Source organism: Odontomachus brunneus, unplaced genomic scaffold (assembly GCF_010583005.1).
Source record: "Odontomachus brunneus isolate Ranch 3 - 2012 unplaced genomic scaffold, Obru_v1 Obru_scaffold_313, whole genome shotgun sequence".
Lineage (NCBI taxonomy): Eukaryota > Metazoa > Arthropoda > Insecta > Hymenoptera > Formicidae > Odontomachus > Odontomachus brunneus.
In genome coordinates this window covers 135,671-147,105 of record NW_022639763.1, presented here as the reverse complement: position 1 = coordinate 147,105, position 11,435 = coordinate 135,671, and the positions used below count along the sequence as shown (strand labels likewise).

The window sequence follows — 11,435 nt, the reverse complement described above, 5'->3', positions numbered from 1 at the left end:
GAAAAAAGGATACTCGATTATATATTGGAACAAAGAAAGCATAAGGCATACCATTACATCTGTTATTAATGGTGTGATGTCCATTTTAGGAGCTGCACAGCTATTTCACGTTCCCCACAAATTTATACAGAAAAGTTTAATCTAATCAAAGACAAATATATGATGAAAATAAAGTTCCTTGCACTTTTATTGGGCGCCCCGCTGTGTTTAATAGCGTTTTAGAAAAAAAAAACTTTAACTCCCTTATAGAAATATCATACTAAGAATCATTGATAATTACTTATTTTCAGTATTAAAAATATTGGATAATAAGTAATTATCAATGATTCTTAGTATGATATTTCTATAAGAGCTGTGTATGTGCATTTTGTAAAATCAGCTACTATTTAAATATCTCTATAAAAAAAGAGGACTGAATCCGTTGATCAGTGCAAAGCATGATATCATGAGCAATACGTTGAAGCCAAAGGGAAAAACAGTTCATTTGTGGTCCTTATATATGAATTTTTTGTATAACACTAACATGATTTTTTTTCTCTTATTAATTGTCTTAATTTTTGTTTAATTTTATTTGAAAATTTAACATCAAAAGATAAATAAGATAAAACACAATAGATAAATATAATGTTTTGCTTTTATTATAATTATAACGCTTATTATAATTATTATGTTAATTATTATATTAATGTAATTATAATTATAATGTTAATTTTAGTTAATGTTAGTTTATTTATATTCGTTGTATTTAAAATACCCTTATAGAAATATCATACTAAGAATCATTGATAATTACATATTTTCAGTATTAAAAATATTGGATAATAAGTAATTATCAATGATTCTTAGTATGATATTTCTATAAGGATATTATATGGGACTAACATGATTACTTTGACTTTCTAATTTGTTTTCAATTTTATTACATGTTTTTCTAATTTATGTTCAATTTAATCTGAAAAGTATAATAAAATATTCAAAGAACAACATTTAAATACATGATTTGGTTTTTGTTATAATATTAATACTCATTTTCAATGTTATTCAAATTATCCTTTAAGATATTCGAATTGCTCCTCAAAATTGATCTTCATTAAAATTATAGGATTAAATTGGATAATGACATTACGCTTCAAGATTTAAAGAATAATTTATCATATATTGGGTAAATACTTCTTAGTGAGTTTTTTGCTACATATTCAGCCCTTATAGAAATATCATACTAAGAATCATTGATAATTACTTATTTTCAGTATTAAAAATACTGGATAATAAGTAATTATCAATGATTCTTAATATGATATTTCTATAAGGGTAGGCAAGGATAAAATTATTTTTTTTCGACAAATTGTTCAAAAAGTTTGAAATTATCCAAATTACTCCGCTTTACCCTAGAACAATATTACTGTAATATTATTGTGCAATATTAGAAAGTAATATATCAGTAATATTACTGTAATATTACATTATAACATATAATATTATAGTAATACTGCAATATTATTGTGATATTATAACGTGCTATGTGTGGGATATAATATTATGTTACTATATTCTATTAAAGATAGTTTATTAAATGAAACTAAATAATAAACAAGAGAACATTTCATTCATCTACAAACACACACACACACACACACACACATAGCCTAAAATATACTTATATAAAATTAAAAAAACAACTGCCACTTTTGGTGTCATTAATTATTGCATTTTTCTTGTAAATAAAGCACGAAAGTGACTGTTAATATAGAATTGTCATGTTCGCTGAAAGTCATTCTATGTTGATCGCAAGTCGACCGCAAGTATACATAATGCTTGTCGCGGCATAATACCATTGCGCTGCGTTCAGAAAACAATCAATCAGCGATCAATGAGCAGCCAGTGATTATTGATCTTTACAGTTAGATTTCCAACTTTAGATCAATTATATTAACAAATTACTCAACCATTGTACAATCGTTGTGATTTTTTAATACAACGTAGCCATTAATGTTTCTGATTGACCGCACACACAAAAAGTTTAATAACTTTTCTAATAACATAGATATACTATCGTATAGGGAATAATCAAGTTAGAAAAACATCATATGATAATCGGTTTTGTAAAAAAATAATCGATGTCAAAATAATCGAGATGATATTGTCCATCCTTACAACGAGCTAACGAATAAAGGAACTAAAGAATTGTACGTGGGCTCCCAAGTCGGACTGAACTGTGGCGGTTAGGATAACGATTGCGAAAATTCTAATAGCGAGCTATTAAAAGACTTAGTTGAATTAAACGTTCTTTATTTTCTAAACATTCGTTCATTTCCTGTGTGTAACCGGATGTAAGTGTGCGTGGCAATATATTTTTATTATTCGATAAATAATATTAAATATTAATTTAAATATTAATTTTTGTATGTAACTTTCACGTAACATGAATAAAAAACTCCAATTATATTATTTGGTTGGCCAATAAGTCCGTGCGGTTTTTTACATGATCGATGATTATTTTTATAGAAAGTAATAACTTTAATCAATTATGTATTGGCCGATGTTATCTCCTATCTTTTGCCTTTTCGGGCAGCTTCATAATTCCTGGTTCAAAGTTCCAGTCTTTCTCGGCAAAAAACTGTTTCAAGTGTCGTTTGATAACTTCTTCAGAAACCAAGTGCTTTCCATTCAAGGAATTCTGAAAGGAGCGAAACAGATGGTAATCTGAAGGTAATGTCTGAAGAATACGAAGGATGTGGTAAGACATCCCAGCCTAGCGCCAATAATTTTTGCCCGATTTGTAGAGATATGTGCGGCCTAGCGTTGTCATGGTGAAAGACAATGCTTCTACGATTCATGAATTCTGGACGCTTCTCGTGGATCGCTGCATTCAATTTATCCAGCTGACTACAGTACATATCTGAATTGATCGTTCTATTCTTCGGAAGTAGCTCGTAGAACATCCTTCCAATCCCACAAAATTGAGAGCATAATCTTGCTCGGGTGAAGCCCTACCTTCGAAGTAGTTTGTGACGGTTCGTTGCGCTGCCTCCACGATCTTTTGTGCTTGATGTTATTGTAGATGATCCATTTTTCGTCGCCAGTTACCATATGCTTCAGAAACAGATCGCTTTTCTTACGTTTTCCGAGTAAATCGCTGATGAAAATGCGTTGGATTAAATGAGCTTTGCTCAGTTCGTGCGGAACCCAAACATCAAGACGGCTAACATAACCAAGTTGATGCAGATGGTTTTCCACGATTTCGATATTTGGAGAATGTTTGCAATCTCTCGCGTCGTGTAATGTGGATTGGTGTCAATTACCGTTTTCAATTTGTCGCTGTCGATTTCATTTGGTCGGCCTAAGCGTGGTTTGTCTTTGACGGAAAAATCTCCACAATCTTGCAAACCACTTTTGGCACACGCGTTCTTTCACGGCATCTTCATCATATATTGCACAAACCTTTTTACAGGTTTGTACCGCGTTTTTGCCCTTTTTAAATAAAAAAGCATAATATGCCGAAAATGCTCGTTCTGGATATCCATTTTCAGATGACGCAAAACACACAAGATACAAAAGCAATCTTTACGTATATATTTTAAATGCACATTGAAATGTTATCTATCGATAACTATACGCTTTCAAGACTTTCGACTGAATATAAAGCTTAGCAGAGCGCCTTGTAGCCGTCGAGAAAAACCGCACGGACTTATGGGCCAACCCAATACAATACAATAGAACGAATGAATAATTTAAATTTTTGCTAAAATTTATTAAAAAAAAAAGCTTTTTCAAAGTATTCACTGTTGCTTTCTATAACTGTAAGTTATTTTATGAATTCCATCTCAGAAAAATGCTGTGTCTTTGGACACGATAAAGTAGTCAAGCTATTTTTTTATTTTATTTATTGCTTCAAAGTGCACATCGGACAAGGCGTGTTGCATCGCAAGTAACAAGAAGTAATTAGAAAAAACCCATATAGCACAGAAGCTTGCAGCAACATTGCTACAAGGTTGCAAGATTGCATATTGCAGTGCAATATTGCAGTGAAATTAATTTACAATATTACTTTAGCAATATTACAGCAATATTTCAAAAATATTACGAATATAATATAATATTTTTTTACTTATTTATTAGTTATTTTTGTTACTTGTATTTCAAATTCAGTAATATTTCACATCAATAGTGCTTAGAACAGTACTTAGAATAGTACTTGTTGCAGACATTAATACTAGAATTTGTCTTATTACATATTTCTTATACTTCTTGTACAGTTTTTTAGGAGAAAACACTTCCTTTAACTTTAATATTCATACTTGTTTAATTTTGTGGTTTTTTGTTTCATTAAAATATTATATTCTTAAACAAAATATCATTTTCTAAAATAATGAAAATAAAAACTTTTATTTCGTTCAAGAAAACCATGTCATTTGATGAAACAACACTATTGTATTAAATAGTATAAATAGTTATAATATTAATATTAGTATTATAGTATAAATAGTTATAGTTATAGTATTAAATAGTTATATTTTCTAAAATTTCTTTTAAAATTTAGTAATATGATTTGTTTAATTTGGATTTTCATGGATTTTTTATTTTTTTGTTTGGATTAATCATTATAACATTCCCACTGTGTGCAAACGTTACATATTACAATAGATACGTGATATATATGTTTCCTACTCAGAAACGTTTCTTCTATATAATAGCTCAGAAATGTAGCAAAAATATTTCTGCTACATTTCTGAGCTATTATGTAGAAGAAACGTTTCTGCGTAGGACATATATATGTTCAATTTTCTACTCAGAAAGTTTCTTCTATATAATAGCTCATAAATGTAGCAAAAATATTTTTGCTATATTTCTGAGCTATTATGTAGAAGAAACGTTTCTGAGTAGGACGTTAAACATATATGTTACGTATATATTGGCAGTGTGCATTAATTTTAAGAGATTTTTTTGGTAAAAACACGGTTTTATTGTGAAAAAATGGTTGCAACTTGATCATTCAAAATATTGTTCATCGCTAGCCACTACTTTTTCCCATCTTTCTGGTAATAGGTGGATTCCATATCGAAAGAACGACACATCCTTTGAGGCTATCCACGAATCGACCCATTTTTTGGTATCCACATTAGAATGGAAGCGCTGCTCAGACAGGCCATGAGTTATCGATCGAAATAGGTGATAATCGGAAGGAGCAATATTTGGAGAATACGGCGATAGGACATCCTAGTTAAACGCTTCTAACGTTTCCTTGATCGGTTTCGTAACATGTGGCCGAGCGTTGTCGTGCTGAAAAATGGGAGCGGTGCACTTGGACACGGTGCATTTGAACACAGCCAATCACAGCACCGTGTGATTAGAGACATTTGTAGGGTCCCTTGGAACAGCGACTTGTGATTGGACTGTGTCCAATTGCCCCGTGTCCAACTGATATACACCCCTGAAAAATCACTTTGTCGTGTATTTTTGCGTAATCTGGCCGTTTTTGCTTTAATATAGAAGAAGGAGGGCATACTAGGTGGCGGCGGGACGCCGTGCGTTCGAGATCTGCGTATCTTTTTCGTTCCAGAAAGAGAAAAATATCGAGAGCGCGGCCCTGCTAGGCCGGGACTCGAACCTGGGTCTTTCGCTTGCCGGACGACTGCTCTAAACCACTGAGCTACCTGACGCTTCGCGCTCACGACACTCTTCCCTTCCTAGATAACGCTCAGAGATGCCGTTCGGAAGCGACATCTCTGGCGCGATCCCGAGTGCACGGCGACTACAGAGAGAAACAATGTTACTGTACCAAATGGTACAGCTGTCAGACTCTCAAAGTCAAAGGTTGCTATCCTTTAAGACCTGCTGTCCATGTATTCCCGTCTCCACCGTTGCCCCTCCTCATCCGGTGCAAATAATACAAATAAGCCCCGGGGTCAATTTTTTTGCAGCCCCCGGGTGCTTGGACGCAATGCGCCATAGGAGATCCACCAAAGAACGAGGAGGGCATACTAGGTGGCGGCGGGACGCCGACGACAGTTTGGAGTACGTGTTGACAATCTTCAATATCTAGTGGTTTATGAGATATGAGAAAATTAGAAATTATAAGTATTAGGTGTACAACTTTGCTTCCGCCGTTTTCCTATAGATGGCTTTAGCGGTAAATGGTGGTCGAAATAAATAGATCATAGACGTCATACAATAAACTTGGGCATCTGTCAACATAACCCCATAGAAACATTAGTCGATTTGTGTCTGCATCATAAAGTTATTCTCGATTGAAAATGTCAGTTTACGAGCCAAATTCTCGTCATTTGCGGGAGGTTTTAATTTTCTGCTTCAATATGAAGAAATCTGCGGCTGAGGCTCATCGAATGCTCTCAAATACTTATGGTAAAGCCGCTATTAGTGAAAGAACGTATCGTGAGTGGTTTCAACGCTTCAAGAACGGTGATTTTGACATCGAACACCGGCATAGCGATGGAAGAGAGAAGGTTTCCGAAGATGCAGAATTGGAGACATTACTTGATCAAGACTCGTGTCAAAATCAAGCAAAATTGGCACGATCATTGGGAGTGACTCAACAAATCATTTCAAAACGCCTCAAAGCCATGGGAATGATTCAGAAGCAAGGAGATTAAGTGCCGTACGAATTGAAGCGAGAGATGTTGAACGGCGTTTGTTTGCTTGTGAACAACTGCTTGAAAGGCAAAGACGGAAGGGACTTCTGCATCGCATTGTGACTGAGGACGAAAAAAGGGTTCATTACGATAACCCCAAGCGCAGAAAATCATGGGGAGTTCCCGGCCATACTTCCACGTCGACGGCCAAACCGAATATTCACGGCTCCAAGGTCATGCTCTGTATTTGGTGGAACGTAGTGTATTATGAGCTGTTAAAACCGACTGAAACAATCACAGGCGATCGACATCGAACGCAATTGATTCGTTTGAGCCGAGAATTGAAAGACAAACGGCCGCAATACAACGAGAGACACGATAAAGTGATTTTGTAGCATGACAATGCTCAACCCCATGTTGCGAAAGTGGTCAAGACATACTTGGAAACGTTGAAATGGGAAGTCCTACTCCACCCGTTGTATTCTCCAGACGTTGCTCCCTGTGACTATCACTGGTTTCGATCAATGGCACACGGCCTGGCTGACCAGCACTTCCGGTCTTATGAAGAAGTAAAAAATTGGACCGCCTTAAAAGATGACCAGTTTATATGACGCGGGATTTGTGCGCTGCCCGAAAGATGGGAGAAAGTAGTGGCCAGCGATGGACAATACTTTGAATCATAAATGTATAACCAGGTTTTTACAATAAAGCCTCGAATTTTGGAAAAAACGGCGGAAGCAAAGTTGTACACCTAATATATTTTTTTTAATATTATAATTTTGTCATTTTTCACATTCGTATAATAATTCTCAGTATTTGATTACTACCAATATTTAACAATGATTTTATTATCAGTATTCACCAGAAAATACTGGCCAAAAAAGTACTGAACTACTGGTAATATTGGTACTTGATCACTAATAATTTTTCAATATTTCTTAGTATGATATTCTGTCGCAAAAAGTTTTAGTGATATTACCATTGAGATCAGTGGTAAAATCTTTTGGACTAATGATAAAATTATATGGACCCAATGACGTTGTCATTACGAGTGATTTTACTATTTGAAGTATTCAGTAGGAAAATCCTTCGGTTAGTGGTAAAATATTTTACTATTGAATATACTCCAGTAGGAATATCATTCGATCAATAGTATATTAGTTACCAATGAATACTTATCAATAAGAATACCATTCGATCAGTGGTATAATATTTTGCCATTGCTACGTCGACCGTAATAAATGTTATTGCTAACTGTTTGAATTTGAGAGAGAATTTTGAATAAGAATCGTTACTCAGCCGCCTCTCCTACCTTCCTCTCACGTGTGTAATAGACAGAGATTCGCTAGTAAAGAACCACACCACTCTACCACAGCGATCGAGTGAGCAGCCGGTGAGGTCGGCCGTCGCTGCGTCGCGGGGAAGTTTTGTTCGTCCTCCTCGCGTAATCTCGCGAGGAATAACGATCACAGCGTACACAGCTTGGCGCCAAATTGACACTAAAATTGACTCAATCCGTTCTACGTTTTCACAAAGTGTGATAAAGGTGGTTTGGAACATCCTGTATATATACATAAATTATTGCATGTATTTTTTAAACTAACTTATCGTTTACTCTTAAATGTGCAATAATGTTAAATTAAAAATATAAGAGCAATAATCGCGTCACTATTTCGCCAATATTATATTAATATCCGTCGCATATTAATTGTTTTCGTTTTTAATATCTGTTATTAAATATATCATTACGATGTTTTGTAAGTACATGAAGATACATTATTAAGCACAAGTTATGAATATTTCATCAGAGCCATTTGAATCATTACTAGTTGTTTGATCACTAAAATTGAGCAATAGTAAAGAAGACTAAGACAAAGATTAGGAAATGGTCTGATTGACCGGCGCAGTTCGAGTTCGAAACTGGACGCAGAAACACATATAAGCGAAGTGCCGCAAAATATGATGTACCAGTTTTTTTTTTATTATTTTAACAAAATAAGTTAAAATAATTTTATTATTTTAACAAAATAATATCAAGCATTAAGTTTGTGACGTGGCAGCCGCGGAGGCGTCCGTCCTAAGAGAAAGCACACCGATTTCGTAATTGTTTCTCGCATATCGCGTCCCGGAAGAGCATCTGTGTATAATTCCGTATCGCGTATCGCGTACCGGCGTATTCTTTTTGTGTGAGTCCTCAGGACAAGGTTTCGGAATAATTTCGTGCGAGCGGAGCAGATTTGAGGGTCCCAAACTTTGTGCCTCTCGGCTTCCCTTGCCGGCCACCAGGACCAACGGAATCCGAGGACGACGTGGGACGAAGGAGCAACGACTGCCGGTCCATCATTCATCGCTCTCGTTCAGGTGAATCGCTCTCGCATTATTTAACGTTATAAAGTTCTCGATTATTCCGATCGCTCTGAGTTCCCGAATATTCTTTTGTACAGAATATTCGTGAATACGGGAACACAGCTACCGAAATCATACTAGATACCGTCAGCTGTGTTTACGTTTTAGCGGACACTTGGCGGACACAGCGGGAAGCCGGGAGAACGAGACCGTCCCGAGGATCCCGGCAGGAAAAAATTGGAGCGTGCTGAAGGCCGCGAGCCGAGCAACGACGGCGACACTGTCTCAAGACAAATAACGTCTTGAGACAAGTCTACCGAAAATTGCCGATTACCGAGGGTCGAAGCCGAGGACCTCTGGACGCGGAGAGAAGTGACGAAGAGGGATCGGCAAGGATACAAGATTCCCAAGGAGCGGTCAGTTCGCCAGCCTTGCCGCGACCGTCGCCGTGTACGTGCGATCAAAATTACCGCCGTAATTGCCGGTAGCGAGAGTGAGAGAGCGAGAGTGAGGTAGCGAGAAAGAGAAGGAGATAGCGAGTGAGCGAGCGGAGCAGGCGAGGGAGAGCGTAAACGGACGCGCCCCGAGAGAGAGAGAGAAAGAGAGAGGGATACCGCTGAGCCATCCGGAGGACCGCCACCGCCACCGCCGATGCTATCCGCAGGGCAAGCCGCCGAATTTTGTAAGACCTCCCATCTGCTCAGCATAATTGTTCTGTGTGTCGCTACCGTTCGTGATATTCGTGAAACCGTCAGCGGAGCAGTCGCGAAAAAAAAGGCTCTCCCGGGGAGATCGTCCTCGGGTCTTAATTATCGCGTCCGAAATACCGTAACGAATCTCGCGACTCTTTTATGACCAGCGTCTCGCGAACATTATTGGGGCATGCGAGAGTTCCGGCGAATAAATTCTAACTATCGATAAAGCTTGAAATCGTTCTTCCCTCTTCCTGAACCCATCCTGTCTTCGACTTAAAGGACGGGGAACTACCGGTTCCGACGGTTCCCGGGTCACGCGAATTTTGGTGATTATCACGTTTCGCGCATATCAAGATGGTGCGGCCTTTTCCGCACCTGGTACCCAACTTTCCGTTTTCGTGGTGCGGTATGATCCGGGGTCAACGCCAATTTGCCGACGCGGCGGACAGGCGACTGTTCGCCGTTGCTCGCGAGTAGCCCTCGAGAATACCGTGGCAAGTCATATGGAAGTGCGTGTGACTGTATTTGTGTATGTCCGTATGTTAATATTTTATATATTTGGTACCACTGGTAAGTACCACTGATCAGTGGTAAAATCGTCCGGTGTTAAAATATTACTATTGGCAAAAACTCATTCAGTTTGCCATTAAAAATATCATTGAAAAAACCACTCACTTTCAATGATTTTTTTTAATGATAAAACCATTTATATTTACGACGGAATTTCTGTAAGGATATAAAGTAATAATAATATTGCATACATAGATATATAACAGTTACATTGCCGTAATGAAACGGAATATAACATGCAATGTAACATGTATGTAGGTTATATGGATATTCATTGTAATTTCCTACTCACACGTATTACAGTTAATATTTCACGTTAATTTCACATATAACGTGAATATAACATGAAAGTAACATATGACTAAAAAATTATATAAGAGTAATATGTTATTCGTTGTTGATGTAACTTAACCAGTAAATATCATAATAACATAACAATTTTATAACATAGTTATATCGCAGTTATAAAGGAAATTAAGTAACCTTAATATTAATAACGTTTAATAGCAGTTATATTACATATTACTCTTGTGTTATATCTAGTCCCAAGTTATATTCTGTCCCATATAACACAGAAGCTTGCAGCAACATTGCTACGACGTTGCAAGATTGCATATTGCAGTGTAATGTTGCAGAAACATTGCAGTGACATTAATTTGCTATATTACTTTAGCAATATTGCAGCAATATTTAAAAAATGTTACGAATATAATATCATATTTTTTATTTATTTACTAGTTATTTTTGTTACTTGTATTTCAAATGCAGTAATGTTTCATATCAATAGTGCTTATAGAATAGTACTTAGAATAGTATTGTTAATGGTAGTCATTGATAGAATTTGTCATATTACATATTTTTTATACTTCTTATGCCGATTTTTCGGAAAAAACACTTTCCTTAGATTTAATATTCATACTTTTAATACGTACGTTTAATTTTGTGTTTTTTTTTTTGGTTTCATTAAAATATTATATTCTTAAACGAAATATCATTTTTTTAAATGATGAAAATAAAAACTTTTAATTCAAGGAAACTATGTCATTTGATAAAACAGCATTATTGTTTTAAATAGTATTTTCAAAAAGTTTATTTCAAAATTTAGTAATTCGATTGATTTTATTTGGATTTTCTTGGATTTTTTATTTTTTTTTTTTTTTTGTTTGGATTAATGGTTATAACATTCTATTAAAAATCTAAACATAATTATCACTAGGTCACTACATTACATCAA

At 35.7% G+C, this 11,435-nt stretch overlaps 1 pseudogene; it reads right to left on the bottom strand.

Moving 5' to 3' along the window:
* Positions 1–2,542: 2,542 nt before the first annotated feature.
* Positions 2,543–11,435, bottom strand: part of LOC116853390 — a 43,205-nt pseudogene continuing 34,312 nt past the window's right edge.